The sequence below is a fragment of the Mustela erminea genome, chromosome 9, assembly GCF_009829155.1.
Source record: "Mustela erminea isolate mMusErm1 chromosome 9, mMusErm1.Pri, whole genome shotgun sequence".
Classification (NCBI taxonomy): domain Eukaryota; kingdom Metazoa; phylum Chordata; class Mammalia; order Carnivora; family Mustelidae; genus Mustela; species Mustela erminea.
The window spans coordinates 97,831,180-97,854,671 of NC_045622.1; the positions used below are offsets into that span (position 1 = coordinate 97,831,180).

At 37.4% G+C, this 23,492-nt stretch overlaps 1 pseudogene; it reads right to left on the bottom strand.

Annotated features, from left to right (window-relative positions):
* Positions 1–1,934: 1,934 nt before the first annotated feature.
* Positions 1,935–11,008, bottom strand: LOC116599868 (annotated as a pseudogene).
* Between the last annotated feature and the right edge of the window lie 12,484 nt (positions 11,009–23,492).

Here is a 23,492-nt window from a genome sequence, read left to right on the forward strand (position 1 = left end):
TAACAGAGTCATTGATATCTCTGCATACCTTTAAATATGTGGAGAGGTCCTTGCTTTTCCAGGGCGGGATAGCTTCCTTGCACCATTTGTTTGCCTGCTCATAGGCTAATTGCTTGACTAGGGCATGGCTTATTCCGCATCCCCGAAAATGCGGGAAGCTGTCTGGAGTAGACCATCTACAAAATTGGCATATGGCTCATTATTGCCTTGAATGACTTTTGATAATTGTCCCTGTAAACCTCCGGTACCCTGTAGGGTTTTCCAAGCTTTTGTAGCTGTGGTGGCTATTTGTAGGTAGATGGCGGGGTGGTATTGGGCTTGAGCCTGAGCAGTGACATAATTTCCTAAGCCCATTAGCATGTCTACATTCCAGTCTGGGTGGCCGGCGGCTGCATTGCGCCTGGCAGTGTCCGTGCTGTATTCCTACCAGGCTGTTTTCCACATCAGATATTGGCCCCCTGGTAAGGTAGCTCTAGCCAAGTTTGTTCAGTCCCCTGGGATCAAATTGAGCCCTGCTAGGGACTCTAATAAGGATACTGTGAAGGCGGCCTGAGGACCATATGTGTTAACTGCTTCCTTTAATTGTTTCACAAGCTTAAAGTCTAAGGGCTGATGAAACCTTTGGTTTTGAGCGTCCTCGAGAATGGGGAAGCAAGCCATTGAGAGATCTGCCCAAGGAGAGGATGTTTGACACGAGCATGCGCCCTTACAGGAACCTGAATAGGGAGGGGGTGGCGCTGTCGGCTCCATTGTATCAGGAAGGGTTGCATGACCTATTTTTAGTTCTTTTACCTTCCTTTCTAATTCCTCCCCGCTGAACTCCTCCTCTTCACCATTTTCACTGTCAATTTCAGAGGAACTGGAGGAGTGCAAAGAGCGTTCCTCTTTTACTTCCTCTAAAATGGAACTTCCTTCTTTTAGGGGGCCTGTAAATTTGTCCTTTTTAACGGTAAAGCAGCTCCTCACAAGAGCCCATATAGCCATGGTGCCTGTTGGCAAAGGCTGCTGAGCATCAGCCCTTCTCAAATCTTCTCCCAAATGTTCCCACTGTGGGACACTTAAGAGGCCCTCATCTAAAAACCAAGGGGCTTGATGCTCTATTGCTCTTAGGAACGCTCGAGCAGTTTGAGCTTTAAGAGGGGTTCCGTTAGCTTTCAAAAGTGCCCGCAAGGGGCTCTCCATTCGGAGTCTAGAAATTTCCGACCCCATTATCTTTACCTTTACAGTTGCAATCCGTGAACATACAGCTGCTGTCCCTTTGTGGTTGCTCTTCAACAAACTTCTAACCTTTCCTTTGTGGTCGTCCTAGTGACGAACGTGCAATCCCTTTGTGGTTGCTCTTCAGCAAACTTCTAACCTTTCCTTTGTGGTCATCCTAGTGACGAACGTGCAATATGACGAGGGGGAAAAAGTACTCATGTATTGCCTTCTCTCTAAAACACTAAATTTAAAAGGCTGCACAACTTCTATTCCATGAAATCTTCCTGTTAGAACTACCACTTCTAAAAATCAAGTAAACAAAATGGAAACATTGTATTTCACTCTGACAAAACTGTTCAATGTGAGATCAATGCACATAAAATTAAAAAGTTAAATATACCTCAATATTATATGTAAATCAGAATATATCTCAACCAGTATCAGAATTTCTACCTTCCCTGTATCTTTGCTATTTTTAAATATACTCACAGTTCCCGGGTTTTGGCACCAAATGTCACACTCTCCCTTCCCCCCCAGAGATGATGCAACACATACACAGGTAGATGCACAAGCTCTTGTTTATTCCCTGGTCGATCTTTCTCCTCCCCTTGCGGGGAAGTTCCCTTGCCTTATATAGGGCATAACAGCCAATCACAGAGGTGTTCAAGTGAACAGGAGGTATCTGGGGCTCTTAGGCAGTGGTGGCATACGGTGCTCATGTGTCGAGCATGAGGTCACGTGTGGCCAGGGCGGATGTTTTTTAGGTTGTCCGTACTGCTCCAGCGCCATCTTAGGGGCGCGACTGGCGCCATCTTGGGGGCGTGACCCCGACAATTAGCCCCAGGGGTACAGGCCTGTGAATCACAGGTTTACACATTTCACAGCACTCACCATAGCACATACCCTCCCCAATGTCCATAACCTCACCCTTCTCTCCCTAACCTCCTCCCCAGCAACCCTCAATTTGTTTTGTGAGATTAACAGTCTCTTATGGTTTGTCTCCCTCCTAATCCCATCTTATTTCATTTTTTCCTTCCCTACCCCCCAAACCCCCCATGTTGCCTCTCAAATTCTTCATATCAGGGAGATAACTATCTTTCTCTGACTGACTTATTTTGCTCAGCATAATACCCTCTAGTTCCATCCATGTCATAAAATGGCAAGATTTCATTTCTTTTGATGGCTACATAGTATTCCATTGTATATATATATCACCTCTTCTTGATACATTCATCTGTTGATGAACATCTAGGTTCTTTCCATAGTTTGGCTATTGTGGACATTGCTGCTATAAACATTCGGGTGCACATGCCCCTTTGGATCACTGCATTTGTATCTTTAGGGTAAATACCCAGTAGCACAATTCCTGTGTCATAACATAGCTCTATTTTCAACTTTTTGAGGAACCTCCATGCTGTTTTCCAGAGTGGTTGCACCAGCTTGCATTCCCACCAACAGCATAGGAGGGTTCCCCTTTCTCTGCATCCTCGTCAGCATCTGTCATTTCCTGACTTGTTAGTTTTATCCATTCTGACTGGTGTGAGGTGGAATCTCACTGTGGTTTTGATTTGTATTTCCCTGGTGCTGAGTGATGTGGAGCACTTTTTCATGTGCTGCACATGTGCTTTTCATATGCTTTGCAGAAATGTCTGTTCATGTCTTCTGCCCATTTCTTGATTGGATTGCTTGTTCTTTGGGTGTTGATTTTGATAAGTTCTTTATATATTTTGAATACTAGCCCTTTATCTGATATGTCACTTGCAAATATCTTCTCTCATTCTATCAGTGTCTTTTGGTTTTTTTGACTGATTTCTTTGCTGTGCAAAAGCTTTTGATCTTGATGAAGTCCCAATAGTTCATTTTTGGCCTTGCTTCCCTTGCCTTTGGCAATGTTTTTAGGAAGAAGTTTTCCTTTGGTTGAGGTCAAAGAGGTTACTACCTGTGTTCTCCTCAAGGATTTTGATAGATTCCTTTCTCAGATAGTGTTCCTTCATCCATTTGTAGTCTATTTTTGTGTGTGGTGTAAGGAAATGATCCAGGTTCATTTTTCTGCATGTGGCTGTTCAATTTTCCCAACATCATTTGTTGAAGAGACTGTCTTTTTTCCATTGGATATTCTTTCTTGCTTTGTCAAAGATTAGTTGACCATAGAGTTTAGGGTCCATTTCTGGGTCCTCTATTCTGTACCATTGATCTATGTGTCTGTTTTTGTGCCACTACCACACTTTTTTTTTACTTTGTGGTTGATAGTTTCTTTTTTTTTCATTTATTTATTTTCAGCATAACAGTATCATTATTTTTTCATCACACCCAGTGCTCCATGCAATCCGTGTTCTCTATAATACCCACCACCTGGTATCCCAACCTCCCACCACCCCGCCACTTCAAAACCCTCAGATTGTATTTCAGAATCCATAGTCTCTCATGATTCACCTCCCCTTCCAATTTACCCCAACCCCCTTCTCTCTAACTCCCCATGTCCTCCATGTTTTCTGTTATGCTCCACAAATAAGCTTCTGCACAGCAAAGGAAACAGTCAAGAAAACAAAGAGGCAACCCACGGAATGAGAGAAGATATTTGCAAGTGACAGTACCGACAAAAGGTTGATATCCAGGATCTATAATGAACTCCTCAAACTCAACACACACAAAGCAGACAATCATATCAAAAAATGGGCAGAAGATATGAACAGACACTTCTCCAATAAAGACAAACAAATGGCTATCAGACACATGAAAAAATGTTCATCATCACTAGACATCAGGGAGATTCAAATTAAAACTACATTGAGATATCACCTTACACCAGTTAGAATGGCTAAAATTAGCAAGACAGGAAACAACATGTGTTAGAGAGGATGTGGAGAAAGGGGAACCCTCTTCCACTGTTGGTGGGAATGCAAGTTGGTGCAGCCTCTTTGGAGAACAGTGTGTAGATTCCTCAAGAAATTAAAAATAGAACTTCCCTATGCCCCTGCCATTGCACTCCTGGGTATTTACCCCAAAGATACAGATGTCATGAAAAGAAGGGCCATCTGTACCCCAATGGTTATAGCAGCAATGGCCACGGTCGCCAAACTGTGGAAAGAACCAAGATGCCCTTCAATGGACGAATGGATAAGGAAGATGTGGTCCACATACACTATGGAGTATTATGCCTCCATCAGAAAGGACGAATACCCAACTTTTGTAGCAACATGGACAAGACTGGAAGAGATTATGCTGAGTGAAATAAGCAGAGAGTCAATTATCATATGGTTTCACTTATTTGTGGAGCATAACTACCACACTCTCTTGATGATAACTGCTTTGTAATAGATCTTGAAGTCTGGAATTGTGATGTCGCCAACTTTGGCTTTCTTTTTCAACATTCCTCTGGCTATTTGAGGTCTTTTCTGGTTCTGTGTAAATTTTAGGATTATTTGTTCCAATTCTTTGAAAAAAAAATGGATGGGATTTTGATAGGGATTGCATTAAATGTGTAGATTGCTTTAGGTAGCATCAACATTTTCACAATATTTGTTCGTCCAATCTATGAGCATAGAACATTTTTCCATATCTTTGCATCTTCCTCAATTAATTTGGTGGATACTCTATAGTTTTCTCAGTACGGATTCTTTGCCTCTTTGGTTAGGTTTATTCCTAGGTATCTTACGGTTTTGGGTGCAATTGTAAATGGGATTGACTCCTTAATTTCTCTTTCTTCTGTCTTGCTGTTGGTATATAGAACTGCAATTGATTTCTGTGCAATGATTTTATATCCTGACACTACTGAATTCCTGTACAAGTTCTAGCAGATTTGGGGTGGAGTCTTTTGGGTTTTCCAACATAAAGTATCACATCATCTGCAAAGACTGATAGTTTGACTCCTTCTTTGCTGATTTGGATGCCTTTAATTTCTTTTTGTTGTCTGATTGCTAAGACTAGGACTTCTAGTAATATATTGAATAGCAGTGGTGATAATGGTCATCCCTGTCATGTTCCTGACCTCAGCGGAAAAGCTCTCAGTTTTTCTCCATTGAGAATGAAATTAGCTGTGGGTTTTTCATAGATGGCTTTGATGATATTGAGGTATGTGCCCTCTATCCCTACATTTTGAAGAGTTTTATCAAGAAAAGATGCTGTAGTTTGTCAAGTGCTTTTTCAGCATCTATTGAGAGTATCATATGTGTCTTATTCTTTCCTTTATTTATGTATTGTATTGCATTGATTGATTTGTGGATATTGAGCTAACCTTGTAGCCCAGGATTAAATCCCACTTGGTTGTGGTGAATAATCCTTTTAACGTACTGTTGGATCCTACTGGCTAGTATTTTGGTGATAATTTTCACATCTGTGTTCATCAAGGATATTGATCCGTAATTCTTTTTTTTTGATGGGGTCTTTGGTTTTGGGATCAAGGTAATGTTGGCATCATAAAATGAGTTTGGAAGTTTTCCTTCCATTTCTATTTTTTGGAACAGTTTCAGGAGAATAGGTATTAATTCTTCTTTAAATGCTTGGTAGAATTTTTCTGGGAAGCAGTCTGCCCTGGCTCTTGTTTCTTGGTAGATTTTTGATTACTGCTTCAATCTCCTTATTGGTTGTGGGTCTACTCAGGTTTTCTATTTCTTCCTTGTTCAGTTTTGGGAGTTTATATATCTCTAGAAATGCACCCATTTCTTCCAGATTGTCAAATTTGTGGGTGTATAGTTGCTCATAATATGTTCTTATAATTCTTTCTATTTCTTTGTTGTTCATTATGATCTCTCCCCTTTCATTCATGATTATATTAATTTGGGTTCTTTCTCTTTTCTTTTTGATAAGTCTGGCCAGGGGTGTATCAATCTTATTAATTCCTTCACAGAACCAGCTCCTAGTTTCATTGATTTGTTCTTCTGTTCTTTTGGTTTCTATTTCATTGATTTCTGCTCTGATCTTTATTGTTTCTCTTCTGCTGGATTTAGGCTTTCCTTTCTGTTCTTTATCCAGCTCCTTTAAGTGTAGGGTTAGGTTGTGTACTTGAGACATTTTTTGTTTCTTGAGAAAGGCTTGTATCCCTATGTACTTTCTTCTCAGGACTGCCTTTGCTGTGTCCCACAGATTTTGAACAGTTGTATTTTCATTATCATTTGTTTCCATGAATTTTCTAAATTCTTCTTTAATTTTCTGGTTGACCCATTAATTCTTCAGTAGGATGCTCTTTAGCCTCCATGTATTTGGGTTCTTTCCAAATTTTCTCTTGTGATTGAATTCTAGCTTTAGAGCATTGTGGCATGAGAATATGCAGGGAATGATCCCAGTATTTTGGTACCACTTGAGACCTAATTTGTGACCCAGGATGTGATCTATTCTGAAGAATGTTCCATGTGCACTAGAGAAGAATGTGTATTCTGTTGCTTTGGAATAGCATGTTCTGTATATATCTGTGATGTCCATGTGGCCCAGTGTGTTATTTAAGGCCTTTATTTCCTTATTGATCTTTTGCTTGGATGATTTGCCCATTTCAGTGAGGGGAGTGTTAAAATCCCCTACTATTATTGTATTATTGTTGCTGTGTTTCTTTGATTGTGTTATTAATTGGTTTATATAATTGGCTGCTCCTATGTTAGGGGCATAGATATTTAAAATTGTAAGATCTTCTTGTTGGACAGAAACTTTGAGTATTATATAATGTCCTTCCTCATCTCTTATTATAGTCTTTGGCTTAAAATCTTTGGCTTAAAATTTATATGATATAAGGATTGCCACCCCAGCTTTCTTTTGATGTCCATTAGCATGGCAAATTATTTTCCACCCCCTCTCTTTAAATCTGGAGGTGTCTTTGGGTCTAAAATGAATTTCTTGCAGACAGCATAGTGATGGGTCTTTTTTTTTTTTTTAATCTATTCTGATACCCTGAGTCTTTTGAAGAGGGGCATTTAGCCCATTTACACTCAGGGTAACTATTGAGAGATATGCATTTAGTGCCATTGTATTGACTGTATGGTGACTGTTTCTGTATATAATAATAATAAAAATATATATATATATATGTATATATATATATATATATATATATATATATATACACACACACACACACACACTGTCTCCTTTCTGATCTACTACTTTACTTTTAGGCTCTCTCTTTGCTTAGAGGACCCCTTTCAGTATTTCCTTTAGGTCTGGTTTGGTGTTTACAAATTCTTTCAGTTTTTGTTTGTCCTGGAAGCTTTTTATCTCTCCTTCTATTTTCAATGATAACCTAGCTGCATAAAGTATTCTTGGCTGCATGTTTTTTCTCATTTAGTGCTCTGAATATATCATGCCATTTCTTTATGACCTGCCAGGTCCCTGTGGATAAGTCTGCTGCCAATCTAATATTTTTACCATTGTATGTTACAGACTTTTTGTCCCATGCTGCTTTCAGGATTTTCTCTTTGTCACTAAGATTTGTAAGTTTTACTATTAGATGATGGGGTGTGGACCTATTCTTACTGATTTTGAAGGGGGTTCTCTGCGCCTCCTGGATTTTGATGCTTGTTCCCTTTGCCATATTAGGGAAATTCTCGACAATAATTTACTCCAATATACCTTCTTCCCCCCCTCTCTCTTTCTTTTTCTTCTTCTTCTTCTGGAATCCCAATAATCTATTATTGTTTCATATACGGTATCACTTATCTTTCGAATTCTCCCCTTGTAGTCCAGTAGTTGTTTGTCTCTCTTTTGCTCAACTTCTTTATTCTACATTATTTGGTCTTTTATATCACTAATTCTCTGTTCTGCCTCTTTTATCCTAGCAGTAAGAGTCTCCATTTTTTATTGCACCTCATTAATAACTTTTTTGATTTCAGCCTTATTTTATTTCTCCAGAAAGGGCTTTTATTTCTTCAGAAAGGGATTTTATTTCTCCAGGTAATGTTTCTCTAATATCTTCCTTTTTTAACATCTCTATATATACCTCTCTATATACCTCTCTCTATATATAGTGGTACTATAATACCTCTATATATACCTCTAATATCTGCCTTTTTTAGGGCCAGCTAGCTCCTTGAAAATTGTCATTCTGAACTCTAGATCTGACACATTACCAATGTCTGTATTGATTAGGTCCCTAGCCTTCAGTACTTCCTCTTGTTCTTTATTTTATTTTTTTTTTGTGGTGAGTTTTTCTGCCTTGTCATTTTATCCATTTAAGAATATATGAATGAGAGAATAAAATACTAAAAGGGAGGCAACAACCCCATAAAAGTGGGTTAACCAAAGCAGAAAAGACCCAAAATTTGGGGGAGAAGAAAGGGGGTAAAAAGAAGTTCTAAAATTTTTTTTTTAAGAACTAAAAGAAATATATATATTAGACGGTGAATAGAGCAGAGCCACCCACTTGATTTTGGGTGTATTTTGGTCTCTTAGAAGAAATTACCTTACAAAATTTTAAACAAAGGAAAACATATACATACATATATACTCACAGACAAAAATAAGGGTAAACACGATGAAAAGGTGGAATATGACTATAAAGATGAAAATTTAAAAAAACTCTAAAAAAGGAGTTGATAAGATATGTTGTTTAGTAAAAGAAAGGAAAAGAAAGTGGAGAGTTTTCTCAGGTTGGAGACTAGAACAAAGCCCTGTGCTAGATTTAGGGTATATTTTGATGTATTAGAAGTTGTATCCCAAATTTTTCTAGAAGGTTGATATCCAGGATCTATAAAGAACTCCTCAAACTCAACACACACAAAGCAGACAATCATATCAAAAAATGGGCAGAAGATATGAACAGACACTTCTCCAATGAAGACATAAAATGGCTATCAGACACATGAAAAAATGTTCATCATCACTAGCCATCAGGGAGATTCAAATTAAAACCACATTGAGATATCACCTTGCACCAGTTAGAATGGCCAAAATTAACAAGACAGGAAACAACATGTGTTGGAGAGGATGTGGAGAAAGGGGAACCCTCTTCCACTGTTGGTGGGAATGCAAGTTGGTGCAGCCTCTTTGGAGAACAGTGTGTAGATTCCTCAAGAAATTAAAAATAGAACTTCCCTATGCCCCTGCCATTGCACTCCTGGGTATTTACCCGCAAGATGCAGATGTAGTGAAAAGAAGGGCCATCTGTACCCCGTTCCTTTTTTTCCTATCACCTAAGGCAGAAATCCCTATAATAACAGCTAGTTCAGAGGTGAAGTTGTTTAGAGTATGTCTTTGATAAAAATATTCTACAGTTTTCTTCTGCGTAGGAAATGTGCAATTGTGTCATTGCTATATCAAGAAGAAATTTATATTTCTTTTTGGCTTCAGGAAGAGAAAATAATTTGTTCTAGGAAGAGCCCAGATTTCAGTATAAATGGTGCCCATAGAATTGTGCAGCAAGGCAGCTTTAATTTTGGGATGAATCCTCTTGCATTATTCAATACTCATTCATTTCTGGTTAATCTTTATTTCTCAACCCAATAAACATTCTTTGACTACATAGTTGGGAGTGAAACTATGAATTTTCAGCAGAATCCTTCGACATCATGCCTTTTGTTTATATATATTAACTGTCCCATTTGTATATAATCTAACCCAAAGCTTTACAGAGAATTTTTCCACTAAATATATAACTCAGAGATTTTCTATACATGTGACATTTTTATGCTGATTAGCAATGTCCCTTTGATCAGCAACTTGTAAATGCATAGAGGTTTCTAATTGGAAGAAACTAGAGTCATCATTTAGTCTCCTATTGATATGAAAGAGGAACCATTAAAGATTAAAGAAAGCAAGGGGAGAGCACACTATACTTAAACTCACTAAACTCACGTAGTTTGATGTCAAGACCATCATTCTTTCTATGAGTCATATTGTTTTTAATATATGAATGAAGTTTTTGATTATTCTCTGGTCACATGAATTATTACCCAAGATTACACTGTGGCTCCAGAGCTTCCTCATGGCATTTTTCACCCCTGAGTTTCTGAGGTAGATTAAAAGTTTATTAACATGGGTGTTAATATGGTATAAAACACTGCCACTGTTTTGTCAATGGGAAAGGTGACCATGGGCCAAAGGTACATGAATAGGCAGGATATAAAGAATAGGATAACTATGGTAACAGGGGAGATGCAGGTAGAAAGGGCCTTATGCAGTCCTTTATTACTGTGAGTTCTTAGGGAGTAAAGGACGAGGACATAGGAGGTAACAAGAATAGAAAAAATGAGGAGACACATCAGCCCACTTTTGGTAGCAACAAAAAGTCCAAAAATGTGAGTGTCAGTGCAAGAGAGTTTTAGTAGAGGGAAGAGGTCACAGATGAAGTGGTCATTGACCCTGGAGCCACAGAATGGCAACCAGACCTTAAAAAGAATTTGAACCAGAGTGTGAGGAGATTTCCCAGCCTTGGCCATGGCTACCAGGTGGCCACACATGTGCCTGTTCTTTGCAGTCTTATAGTGTAGGGGCTTGCAGATGGTGAGGTAGCAGTCATAGGCCATCATTGTGAGCAGGATGATCTCCACTCCTCCAAAGAAATGCTGCAAAGAGCTGAGTTATGCACCCACTTGAAGGAGGCAGTTTTTTTTGTTTGTTTGTTTTGTTTTGTTTTGTTTTTCCATGAGCAAGTCAAGTATCATTTTGGGAGCCATGGTAGAAGAGCAGCAGCTGTCTACAAACAACAGGAAAGACAGAAAGTAATACATAGGGGAGCCCAGGGCTCTGCTGGATTTGATTGTCATGTCAAGGAGTATGTTGCCTACCCCAGTGAGAAAGTAGATGATTATAAAACAGTGCACTAGAGTTTCTGCACATCTGGGTTCTGTGTCAGGCAAGGCAGGATGAATTCTGTCACATTGTTCATTTGTTCGTAAATCCACTTTGGTATCTGGATAATTGATTTGTCTATGAATTGCACAGGGATTGCAATTGTGGCAGGTGAATTTTGATCAAGCAAATCATTTCTGTCAGAATTGCTTTCTTTCAGACTGAAGGCAACTCCAGGCAGATAAACTCAGACTTAAAGTTGTGCCTTATTACTAGTTATAATGAACACATTGCCTCTTCATCCTCTGACTGACACACAAACATATTCACTCACACACTCATCCAGATGACGAGTTTTACAAATGCACAGCCCTTCCTACAATTACACATGGTTGGATATTCATGCCATCACACACACGCACACAAAAAGATGGAATAGAGTATATTAATGCCTTCAAATAAGATATAGATTTGTTCAAAAAGAGAAATAAGAAAAAGTTTATATGTAATTTCTGGCTGAAGAAGAGCATCTAAAGCAGATACAATGGTATGAGAAACAGGACAAATTAATGGATTCAGTTACATAAAGTTCTGCAACACACTGGAAAAATACTTGAAACAAGTATAATAAGTAACCATTTTTATGCAAATGGTTTTTGCAAAAAAGATCTACTCATACCATTGTGAAAATAAGGGCATAGTCATCAAAGAAGTATGTTTAAATAGTGAAATGCTTTTGATTGACGGGTTGTCCAAGATTTATGATAGTTACATTATCCAGGGCTGGTGACTGTGTGTTGATATAAATTCTTCTGGAAAGAAGTTTGACTCCATGTAATAAGGGCTTTATAACTGGTTATGTCTAGTATTCCTTCAGTTTGGGAATCTATTCCAGATTAAAAAAATGGATAAAAATTAATCGTGCAGGTTGTATTCCATAATTTTTTGATGATAATAAATAAGTGAGCATATTCCAAATATTTGCATTAATATGAATAATTAAGTGAATTATAGTAATGAAATATCAGGTGGACATTAAAGTTATTTCAAGAGTTTGTAGTGTGGAAAGATTTTTCTTCCAGTATAATATTGAGTGGAAACCACAAAATATAAAACAGTTTATGTATTATGATCTAAAATGTCCAAAATGACATGTATACATAGAAAGGTATTTATAAAAAAATACACTATAGAGATTAATAGTGTTTACTTGAGTTACGAGTTAAGGGCATTTTTACATTCTTTAAAAAATTTTTTTGAACCAAGTTTTCTATAGTAGATTACCTTCATAACCAGTGAAAAAATTTAGTAAAAGTAATATTATTTTCTTATCTCTGGTGTGGGTTCATAATCTCCTGAGTGACTGTGCTTTTTCTAATAGACTAAATATAGTCATTATGCATAAAATTCTGTGAAAGTAGGTACACATATTTAAATCTAACTCACTTTAGGGACCTAGTATTACCTTGAGAACAAACTACTAATAAAAAAAATCAGTGTACCTACCTGTCTGATGCCTTTGAGAAAGAAGTAACAGATTCATTCCAGAACAGATGTCTTCTCTAAGAACACACTTGGAATGGAGGATGCTGTCATTACGCATTCCCAGCAACTGCTCTGCAAGTTCAACCATTTTTATCTTAGGTTTATTTCTTTTGCTCACTTAATTCCTTGAAAATTATTGCTGAGAGAGAATTCCTAAATAATTGAGTTTATCAGCTGGGTTTACTTTTGGATTCTAGGGTCACACCTTCCTGTGAGTGCCATGCATGAGTATCCCAGGTGAGATACTTATTCTTTTCTTTTCTTTTTTTAAAGATTAAAAAAAATTATTTATTTGACAGAGAGAGAAATCACAATTAGGCAGAAGTAGACAGAGAGGCAGGCAGAGAGAGATGGAGAGGCAGACTCTCTGCTGAGCAGGGAGCCTGATGAGGGGCTCAATCCCAGTACAATGGGATCATGACCTGAGCTGAAGACAGAGGCTGAACCCACTGAGCTACCCAGGTGCTCCCAGACCCTTATTCTTCACTTAGCTTCTAAAGAGTTGGACTTCATAAGAAATTGAGGGGAAAGCCTAAACAACTAGGGAGACATCTCTCTCCAACCCACCGTACTTCACATTTGCCATTTGTTTGTTTGTTTGTTTGTTTGTTTTGGTGACAAGATGAATTATATTGTAAAGACTACTTGAGCTGAGATCCACACTGATATAAAGCTATGAAAATAGCATACTTTATTAAAGCACAAACATTAGGGATTGCGAGCAGCACACAATCAGCAACAAATGCAAGGTCCCTGAAGTAGCAGGCAAGTTAACTGCAGTTAGCTCTTACAAGTCTTTTTCTTAGTAAGCCTGTGCTCAGCCCAGAGTTATTTTCTTTGGTCCTTGGGAGTCTGAATCCAGCCATGTTGGAAACTCAGAACCAAACAGCTTCTGTGACGTGTGGCTGGTTATTTTTATGTGGTCTTCCTGGGTCCATCTGTATTAATATTTTCATGGATGGTTTTAAGTTTTATTTTTTTTTTATTTTTTAAAAGATTTTATTTATTTATTTATTTGACAGAGAGAGAGATCACAATAGAGTAGCAGGCAGAGAGAGAGGGGGAAGCAGGCTCCCTGCTGAGCAGAGAGCCCAATGCGGGGCATGATACCAGGACCCTGAGATCATGACCTGGGCCAAAGGCAGAGGCTTAACCCACTGAGCTACCCAGGCACCCCATTAGGGAAGTTTTAAAATGGGTATTAGGTGTTAGGGAGGCTCCAATCTCTGAGCTCCCAGAGGATTAATATTAGCATCTTCAACCAAGATGGCGGCCAGGTCAATTTATCATTTCTCTCTGGGGGTCATGCCATCTGTGACCAAAGGGATTGGGGAGAGCCAGCTGGGCTGGGTTAGCAGCCCCTCTATGATTGTGTTTAGGAAGTGGTCCTAGGGCCTGGGATGAAAGGCACAGAATGTTCTGTTCACTGGGGCATGGGTGCATGAGCCAGTCAGAGTCTATAAAATAGCCTTAATAATACCTATCTCACAGAGCTCTCGGGGAGGGGAGGGGTTGAGGAAGATGACACAGTATAACCTCTAAGCCAGTGAAAAATGCTATTCTAATGCTAAAGCCCCAGTGGTTTACACCTGTAGGCTAGAGAAGGTGCTCTTAATAATAGACATCTGAATCATGCTGAAGAGAAAAATTTTGCTGGCTCATCTATTTGCTAACTGTGTGACACTGGACAAGTTCCTTAGCCTTTTTATACCTGAATTCCCACATTTGTAAAAAGGGGTTGATAATGGTACCTATCAGAGGACTGTAGTAGGGTTCTATAAGATAAAGAGCAGAGATTCACTGCTGTCTGTTATTTTCCGTAAATATATCAAAGCTCATGGTGTGACCAGTTTGTTTGGATTTCTGGCAAGAATTGTTTCAACTAGTAATATATATATATACATCTCCATTAGTCTTTTGGTTGCTAGACTCTGTACACATACAGAAAGTAAAGAAGATCTATTTAAAGTAGCAAATACTGATTCATAGGACATTATAATTTTAAAATCTTTCTATGAAAATTTGATATGTCACCACTAAAGAAATCTGACAGTGAAGTTGGGAGTCCCTGAAAAAGTTGTAGAAATAAAGGAAAAAGGGACACAATGAGGACTGACAAGTAATAAATTAATGTCACTCTGCTAAGTATGGTATTTTATATAATTCTTATATAATCCCAAGAAGACAGTACTGCTAATTCTGTTTTATGTGTAAAGAGGTCAATGTTCACTGTGAGCATTGTTGGTCAAGATCCGAGCAGCTAACCATTGGTAGAGCTTAGATTTAAATACAAGGATCTAATTCTAAGCCCGAGCTCTAACAATTATGCTGTGGTACCAGGTAGACACTGGTTCTGTGATGTGTCTCATGCACTGGGAATGATCGGCATGGGGGTGCTGATAGAGACTCTGGGGGATTATGTAGAGTCTCTGGTTCTCCCAGCAGTGACAGGCAGGACACATTCCTCAAACAGATCCCAGATGCCTCAGTGACCATGAGGAGAGCCACAGAGAAAGGAGGACATTTATCTTCCTTTCCTACCTTTGGCTCCAATCTGAGAGATCTGCCTAAACATTATCTTGGAAATTTTCTCTCTGAAAATTTCCTGCAGAGTGGAAGGAAGACCAAGTAGATGTTCAGACTGAGGAGCAGGGACATCCTCTACATGTATGGGGTGTGGTAGGTTCCCAGAGAAGTAATACATCAAAGCGATGATGTATTTATAGTTCTTCTATTTGCAAGACTCTATGTATGCCATTTCACTTGCTAGAGTCTGAAAAAGAGACCTATATAAATTGACATTATTGGGAAGAATACTGAAAAATTGTGTAAACGTTCATCTGATGAATGTGTTATACAGAACTTACTTAGAAAATACTTTTCTGAAATGAATTGAGAGAAGTTTTTGTATTTTCTACTATTGTGATACTGTTGGCTAGTATTTGTTGAATCCTGTCTAACTTTGGGAGCTTGGCTATGTTATTTACCTTCCACATGTGTCAGTTTCCTTTTCTGCAAAATAGAGATAACATTATTTCATAGAGTTGTTACAAGAATGAAATTAGTCACTACGTGGAACATCAGCATATGTGTGAATATTTTTTAGGATGGGAGAAACTTGGTATGTTGAAATGCCAGAGGACAGAGCTAAGAAGGAAGTGTGGGGCAAGGGGAGAGAGAGAGATTGATTAGAGATGTATGGAGAGCGGTCAGTGGAGGCACATTAGGTGTGGCCGACACTGTCACCCACAGTTGGCTATTTCCCAGCTTCTTTATTTCTAAGGAAACTCCATTTCTTTAGGTGTTCAGAGGAAAGTGTGGTCCATCCCCAGACCACAGTTGTGACCCTGGATTAGTCTAAAACAATTATGGTAATGTCCTCCTCTTTTCAGTGATCAATTTAAGGGCAGGCATGTGACAACATTTTGACCAATGGGAGACAAGAAAAACTTTGAGATTTCTTTTGGGTGATGCTTCTCTGTTCCTAAAAAGAGAATCAGGAAAACAAATTCTCTTTCCTAGTGATGCCTTCAGTAAGGGATGCCAGAATTGCCACCTAGAGATGCATCAGTGGGCTTTTGAACTAGGAAGTTGTCTCAAACAGCCAAAGAGTGTACACTGTTTATAAGGTGATTGCTAGCTTGTTGTTGGACTTTACCTGAAACTGCTTTTATTTTTACTGAAGGATATAACATTATGAGATGTGAAATACCCATAAGTCCTGGGTTATATCAGATAATTATTCTAGTAGAAAGGGAAATGAACAGAAAATTTCTTTTATTAAATAAAATATAAATATAGGATTTGTGAAAGAGCGAACCCATTGCACACATGAACAAGTGACTGCCTTGCCTTTGAGCCCTATTAGATCCTTCTGAGGAGTTACTTACTCTCATAGCTGAATAGATCCTTCTCTGTGACCAATTTTTGGTGGATTCCTAACAAGCAGTTTTAGTTTATAGATGGTGGCTCTGGTGTGGAGAGCCAACACTCAGTCTGGGAAGTAGCTTCATAGAGGTCAACTAATTGAAGAGGAAAATATAAATATACTTCGTGGATTGAGCTACAGGTTAATGCAGTTTGCTTCAGGGGTCCTGGATGACAGGAAGATGTGGAAAACCCAGTGATACATCAAATGAAGGATTTGAGTGAAAATTAATTCAGTAGTAAGAAGTAATTGCTGTTAATGAGGGAACCAGTCAATCAATAATAATGTTACTGTTATTTGGTTTAATAGTGGTATAACTGGTAGATTTAATTTGATTTCCACAAAATCTATAATACTATTATTAATGATTAAATTTATTAGGAAATTAAATTAACACCTTCCATGATAGTCATACAATGAAATCTGGTTAGAGAAGGAACTAGAATTAGTTAACAATCAATTAATTGTTATACTAAATCAACATATTGATACTTTTCATAAAATTTTAATTTCAGTAGTGTGATAGAATAGTCCTTCAACTTGGGCATGATTGTCAACAAGTTTGTGGTAGAATATTTGGTTAACTCAAGTGCTTATCTAAACAATACCCATCTCTTATTTGATGATATAAGTAATGGGCATTTTGGAAGTTGTATGTTTTTCCCCTGTCCTATAAATGGTACAAAATATGCAAGAGAAAGAATGACTATGAGTGATTTGTAGTCTTGACCAAGAGTCTGAGCGTGCACTGTATATGATCATTTACTATACAACAGGAAAGTCTAACCTGATCTCTGGTTATGCTTGGCTTTGACTCTTGGCTAGGATAAGACCACTGGGAGTTTTGGTCATTTTTGCAAAGTCCCAAACTCCTTTGATAGTCCCAAACACACCAAGAATCATTTTTTTACCAATGGCCTTTACTCAACCTAACTGGCTTGACCAGAAGGACATAAACACCTTATTACAAATTTCTGCCTTTGCTTTCCTGAAGCCAGGACTTATCTCATGGTGATTTTGGTGGTTCAAAAGGAGATGAAGCTTATTTCTCTCTGTGAATAAGGACTCATGGGAGATTGTTCGGACATTTATAGAATATTCAGTGCTTTCCTGTATCCTGTTTTTTATTTCACATTAACAGTGGTCTTAAATACATTATGTGATAATGCTTTCCGAGGTCTTGTGAGTCCTTTCAGATATATAAACTTGCAAAACCTTTGCCATTAATGACTTCACTAGAAGTATTTGCAGGATAGGTAGGATAGAATGAGATGAACAATTATGCAATTCCACAGTTTATATCTTCACCATTTCACAACATTTTTCTTTGGTGTTGCCTGACCCTATGAGCATCATTATGTGTTTAAACTTACGTGTATTGATGGAAGCTAATACTGATGCCCAAGACATAGCATCTTTTCTCTTCTTTTTTTTTTTTTTAAGATTTTTATTTATTTATTTGACAGAGATCACAAGTAGGCAGAGAAGCAGGCAGAGAGAGAGAAGAAGGGAAACAAACTCCCCGCTGAACAGAGAGCTCGATGCGGGGCTTGATCCCAGGATCCTGGGATCATGACCTGAGCTGAAGGCAGAGGCTTAACCCACTGATCCACACAGGTGCCCCAGACATAGAATCTTTTCAATTAAATTTGAAAACATGTATTCCTCAGGTACTTTAGGGTGGACCATATCTTCATCTCATGTAGCTAAATTACGGATAACTACAAATGTAGCCCAGTTACCAAATGACAAGTTCAATACTGTGATTCTTTCCCTATCAGAGCTTAGGATATCTGCCTGGGTGTGTGCCTAAAGATGTGTTAAAACAACTGCTGTCATATTCAGCCATGTGGAAAAATAGTATGGTTGATCTGGGAAATCTGGTGATAGGGAGAGATTGTGGGACAAAAATAGTAATAAATGGAAACATTTAGAAACACTTATAAGTGGATTATAATTCCAGAGAAGAAAATCATGCTATTTTCAAGAGACAACTTTGGAAAAAGAATTAGTACTATTACCACTTCTCTCATAGGCTACTGATGAAAGACTTACTAGAGAAATCCTGTGAACTTGTTTTCTCCATAGTAGTGAACTTGCCTTCCTGCTCAGGCTCTACCTAAAACCCCCCAACTGGATAATTTGGAGAAAAGAAGTGAGGTTACACATTGACAACTCCATTCACGGGTAGATGACTATAGGTATAGTTTGGCTTTATAGGTTATATTTACCATGTGGTCATTTTTCAGATGATCTGAGAAACACTACCAATAAATCATACACGAGATAGAATGTTGCATAATAGACATTCTGTGTGGTCACAAGTGGAAATGATAAATTGCTAATCTTACAGATAGAATGGAAGGTAGATTATTGCTGACTTCCAGAGCTGGCAGAACTTCATTTGCTCCTTTGAATATACCAGATGTGGAAGTAGAATGAATGTGTTTAGGAAAGCAGAAATAAAACCCAGTCAGACCTGAGGGAATCCAACTTGGGTTTGATATAATGGCCCCATATTTCTGACTTTTCTCCTCTGGAGGTATGTAAAGGACATTCCTGGGAAATGCTATGACACACCAGATGGAGCAGTATTTGGGATAGAACAGAGCCAATTGATAATCTAATAGGCCATGCAATACTTTTTTGTGAAACCTTTTCCCCAAATTGCACAAAACAATCAATGTCCAATGGCAACAAAAGATCTGGTGATTTAATTAGCACTGTTATTTAATTACCACCTTGCTTTATAATCTGCAAGAATTTTAATCTCTGATTTTGGGGGTATTGAATAATGTTCACAGAGGCTAATGATGAGAAAGATTTGCTCCCCCAAACAGGGCCACCAGAGGGCTCTCTGTTGCAGGAGATAGACTGTGGCTTGAAATTGGGTTGGGATAAGGTAAAACTGTAGTGAGTGGAGAAAGTGGGTAATTGCTATAATGCAATACCATATCTATCACTGTTGATGGGAGAAAACTTGCACCTTATGCAGGAAAACATATTGACAATTTTAATCACTACATAATCCAGTGTCTGTAAAGTCTAATGGCCAGAAGAGCTAGAGGTCCAAGGCAAAGAGGAGGTTTTTATAGGAACATTTTGGTAAGCTTAATTTATGACAGGATGTTATTTCACAATGTTGCCTTTATTGTTTTGTAATGGCCTGATACCACAGATATATCTGTCAGTTTTATTTCCCCTGTGGTTTGATTGTTTGGGAATGAACAGATAGAGGAAGTAGATTGTGTTGATCCTATTAGGGAAGGGGTGGCAGATGGATAGTGTTACACAATGATACTTGGAAGCCAGTGTATGAAACTAAACCTGTACTATGATATCTGGAATCTGATTATGTACACACACACCAGTAGGAATCCAGAATTTAATAAAAGGTGGCCTCCAATTACTATTCCAGTCACTGGGAATATGTAGTGCATGGGAAAATTTGTTGGGAAGGAAGAGAGAATGATCCTGTAAGTTCACTAGCTTTATGGTGGTGGAACACTAATCTTCCTGACATGGCTTTCTGGTAGAACAAAGGATTTGTGAGTTTGTTGATGAAAACATATTTTGTAACGTTGATTTGATGCCCACAATTCTTATAATACCCATGGAATTTGATTTAGCAAAAATGAAGTGAATTTGTTCTTAGAGAAATTAAAACTGTATGAAATGGCTCCATTAATATGTAAAAACATTTTAAATAACTGGATAATGTAAGAAAAGCCTAACTGAGCTGCAAAAAATATTCAGATTTTTGTAGGGGTTACTAATTATGAGTGGTATGCTTTGTTCACAGAATTTCTAAGTTTGTATTTAATGTGGCCAATCCTGGTGGTCACTAAAGTATTAGTAGGATTATTTTTCTACATAATTTATTGTTGAAAGTGTTATGAGCTAAATTTTAAAAGATGCATGAGAATATGTAGAAAGGAGATATTGACTGAGGTCATAGGTTGGACTGGGAAGCAAAGAGTTAGAAGCTTGTTAGCAACACATTTTATCTCTATACACAGGCCTCAGGCAAGAGGGTTAGTTGATTCAGTTAAAAGATTATAGAAACATGTTAATGAGCTCTTGGGAAACACACTCATGGTATTTACCAGGGGGGAAATTCTTGAAGCAGGATGCTATGGAATGCTTGAAGCAGGATTTATCTCATTTACCTAGAATTACTAATGGAAAACAAACCTAGAATTCTGTGGGTTTATGGGGCATGGCTTTCTGGAAAATCTCCCCTCCCCCAGGAAAATCCTTTAATTTAATTTAATTTTTTAAAAAGATTTTATTTATTTGCTAGAGAGATAGAGAGAGCCAGAGAGCACCAGTGGGGATAATGACAAAGGGAGAAGGAAAAGCAGGCTTCTGGCATAGGGAGCTCAATGTGGGGCTCGATTCCAGTACTCTGGATTCATGACCTGAGCCGAAGGCAAACACTTAACCAACTGAGCCACCCAGGTGCCCTGCTTTCTGGAAAATCTTGCATAAGCTGTGTGGCTATTCGAATATAAAGTGTCATGACCAAAATAGTTTCCTTTTATGTAAATGATGGCTGAATGCATTACTTACAGAAATCGTATGTTATGCATCAAGCAGAGAGCACTTGAATACAGTAAGAAAGGGCCTAAAGAGTGATACTGACAGTCCTGAACTTCTCCAGTTTTCTGCAGTATCTCATAATTACTTGTATCCTTTCAGTTATTAATAAAACGTGAAACCAGATAAGATCTTTAATTTTTGTACATTTGACCTTGCAATCTGATTCTGTTTTCTCAATCAATAAAGTCAGATGTTTATTTTTTGAAAAGACTTAAAAACTTGATGAATTATGAACAAGACTAGTCAAGAACAAAAAAGAGAGAGAGGGAGAGGCAGAAAAAGTTACCCATATGAGGAATGAGAAAATTACTATAATTTTTAAATTGAAATTAAAATAAGAGGCTTTTATAAAAGCTTTATGACAATAAAAGTGAAATTTTAGATGAAATAAAAAATTAAAGATCTTATCGAAACCTATAAAAGAGGAAATAAAAATTTGAACATTTCTCTTTATATTCATTTAATTCTCTAATTAAAGCCTTATCTCAAAAATTAAAGGCTTGATGTCTTCCCTGGTGAATTTACAAAATATTGAAGGGAAAATTTTTCAAGAGAAAAAGAAAAGGTGAGGATTGTATAACCATGAGACTAAAACCTGACAAAAACTTTACAAGAAAGAATTACAGGATGATTTTGATATAAAAATCCTAAATAAAATATTAATAAATTTAATCCAGTAACATTCAAAAGAGTAACACAACTTGGCCAAATTGTATTTGTTCCAAGAATACAAGATTGTTATAGTATTAAAAATTTAATCAATGTGATTTATCACCTTAGTAGAATAAGTGAGAAGATCCGTAGAATCATCTCAACAGATGTGGAAAAAATGTGATAAAATTAATGAATTAGAATCTTCAGCAAACACTAGGTACTAGATATTTATAAATCCTCCAGATGGTAGTATTTGTGCAGAAAGAAAAATGAATGAAGGAAAAAAATGAACAGAGCCTCAGATACCTGTGGAATACCAGCAAGAGTACCAACAGGAGCATAATGGGAGTTCCAGCAGGAGAGAATATAGAGAAGCAGAAAGAGTATTTGAAGAGATAGTGGCTTGTATCTTCCAAGAACATTAATCTACCATCCAACAACAAACTCAAAATAGGATAAACACACACATATGAGGTAACAATCAAATGACCTGAAGCCAAAGACAAAGAGAATCTTGAAAGTAGAAGGGGGAGGCAACTCACCATGTACAAGGGATTCTCATTGAGACAAACAGCTGATTTCTCATTAGAAATGGTAGGGTCAGAAAACAATGGGATGCTATATTCCAAGTTTTGTCAACTAAGAATTCTATATTTAATACAAGTATCTTTCAAAAATGAAAGAGAAATTAAGAAATTTCCAGATAAACAAAACCAGAAAGGTTTCATCACCAGCAGACTTGCTCTCCAACAAATACTAAAGGGAGTCCTTTAGACTGAAATGAAGTTGATACCAGACAGTAATTTGAATCTACATGCAGAAATCAAGAACTCTGGTAAAAATAACTACATAGGTAAATATAAAAGACAATATTTGTGTACTTAGTTTGTATTGCCATTTTCCTTCTATCTGATTTAAAAGGGATCTGCATAAAGCAACAATTATAAATCTGTGGCAAGGGGCTTACAGTGTATAAACATGAACATTGTATGGCAATAAAAACACGAAAGGAGAGAGGGACTAGAGCTACACAGAAATAAAAGTCTTGTGCAGTATTGTAATTGCTCTAGTATTAATCTGAGTTGTATTGTTTAAGATTTTAACTATACTTTCCAGAGAAACCAAAATAACTTTGTTATAAAAAGTTCAATTAAAAAAAGCCCTAAAAAACAGTAAAATAAGCAATAAGAAAAAATAGAACACTATGAAATATCTATTTAGCCCATCAAAAAAGGCCGTAGCAAAGAATAAAGATGTAAAAAAGAAAGGACAGTAGAAAACAAATAGCAAAATAGATGTAAATTCTGTCTTAACAGTAATTATATAAAATATACATTTTGGACCTTCATTTAAAAGGCAGAGATTCACAGAATGGATATAAAAATATGATCTAAATACAGTTGAACCTTTTTTTGTTATTTTTCTTTTTTGTTTCAAGTTTTTATTTAAATTCTAGTTAGTTAACATATAGTGTAATATCTGTGTCAGGAGTAGAATTTAGTGATTCATTACTTACATGTAACACCCAGTGCCCTTGAACAGCATGGGTTTGAACTGTGTGGGTCCACTTACAGGCAGATTCTTTTCAATAAATATAGTACAGTACTATAAATGTATTTTCTCATCCTTAAGATTTTATTAACATTTTCTTTTCTCTAGCTTACCTTATTGTAATGATACAGTATATAACACATATAAAAATATGTGTTCATTGACTATGTCGTTGATAAGGCTTTCAGTCAACAATAAGCTATTGGTAGTTAAGTTTTGGGGGAATCAAAAGTTATATGTGGTTTTTGACTGAGGTGTCAGTGTCCCTAACCCCCACTTTTTTCAAGGGCCAACTGTATAT